The sequence below is a fragment of the Octodon degus genome, unplaced genomic scaffold, assembly GCF_000260255.1.
Source record: "Octodon degus isolate 3935 unplaced genomic scaffold, OctDeg1.0 scaffold00016, whole genome shotgun sequence".
Classification (NCBI taxonomy): Eukaryota; Metazoa; Chordata; class Mammalia; order Rodentia; family Octodontidae; genus Octodon; species Octodon degus.
The window spans coordinates 14606591-14608251 of NW_004524592.1; the positions used below are offsets into that span (position 1 = coordinate 14606591).

The 1661-nt window shown below is 38.2% G+C and overlaps 1 protein-coding gene and 1 pseudogene across 1 annotated transcript in view; one reads left to right on the top strand and one right to left on the bottom strand.

Moving 5' to 3' along the window:
• The window catches only part of LOC101560675 (cytochrome P450 20A1), a 64177-nt gene that overhangs the window by 34885 nt on the left and 27631 nt on the right, over window positions 1-1661 (bottom strand). The window lies entirely within an intron of this gene.
• Window positions 428-616, top strand: LOC111815441 (annotated as a pseudogene).

Sequence of the window (1661 nt, forward strand, 5' to 3'; positions counted from 1 at the left end):
TTATTTATTATTTTTTGGCGGAACCAGGGATTGAACTCAGGCCCTTGCGCTTGCCAGGGAAGCGCTTATTCCACTGAGCCATCTCCCTGGCCCCCAGACCACAGCATATTTTAATGATTTCAATCAAGACACACTTTCAAACTACAGTTAGAAAGGAAAAAATTCTTTGTTTAAAAGGAGTCAGGAAGCTCCAGTGGTACAATCAGTTAGTGCACAGTACTTACATAAAAGGAGTTAAAATAAAGAGGAAAAGGAGTTAATAGCTGAGTGGGTCCTTGCTTTGTTTCATGAAAAAAAAACTAAAAAAAGTAAAAGAAAATGGGAATGGATAAAAATAAATAGCTCTTAAAGATCTGTAAGACCGCGGGAGCATGACGGAGGCTGTCGATTCCTTTCAAAGGCTCTCTGAGCCCATCGACTAGACAAGATGAGCAAAACTCACCCTCCTGAGGTGAAAAAATTTATGGACAAGAAGTTATCATTGAAATTAAATGGTGGCAGACATGTCCAAGGAATACTGCAAGGATTTGATCCCTTCATGAATCTTGGGATAGATGAATGTGTGGAGAGGGCAACTAGTGGGCAACAGAACAACATTGGAATGGTGGTAATATGAGGAAATAGTATCATCATGTTGGAAGCCTTGGAAAGAGTTTAAATAATGTCTGCGCAGCAGAAAAATTCATGCCCCTCCTCCAAGCGCTACTTTCACTGACTGAAGATTAGGTCATACACATTTTCATATATTAAATTTTTTAAAATAAACTTTTGTAATAGTCAAAAAAAAAAGATCTGTAAGAAAAAGAAACATCAACAGAAATATTACAAAGTACACGAGAAAGTATTCCACAAGGAACTATATTTGGCAAAATTATAAAAAAAAAAACACATAACCTTACAAAAGATAAAAGACACAGTAGGCAATTATTTATTTATTTTTATTTTTGGCAGAACCGGGGATTGAACTCAGGCCCTTGCGCTTGCCAAGGAAGTGCTTATTCCACTGAGCCATCTCCCCAGCCCCAGTAGGCAATTATTTAAAGGACCATCAATCTAAATGTCAAAAACACAGTACAGCAATATTGGTGAGAAAAAAAGTGGGCAAGATTTTTGAAGGGTACTTCAGAAATCCAACATGCATTTGAATGTGAGGTATACCGAACTGCATATGTTGCAGGGTAATGATGAGCTTCTCTTCTGGAGGGTTAACAACCTAAGTTTACAGACCAAAATTGGAGAAAAGGAAAGGCTGAAAGGTCAGCCAATATTTTGGCCCTAGCCTTTCAAGGTCAGTGAAAACTCAAGACATAGGAGAACCTGTACTGTAATACCATGTAACTCAGTAGTACCACAAATTTTCTGATCAAGGAGATTATGGAGCCACAGAGGAATGTGATCAATGATGTATAATATGCCTAAGGAGAGTCACATGGAGAGAAAACATTTTCTCAGGCTTTCACAGAGAGCAAATTGGTCAAGCAATGGCCATAACTCATCCACATGGCTGACAATGACAAAGGATCTACAAAGGGTGATACAGGGTTACAGGATAAATCCTGAGCGGACTTGACTGACCTTATCAGATACAAGAGTTACATTTCTTGTTATATAGGTCTTGCTTTATCTTGGTCTTAACCATCCAGCAGAAAAGTATAAAAACA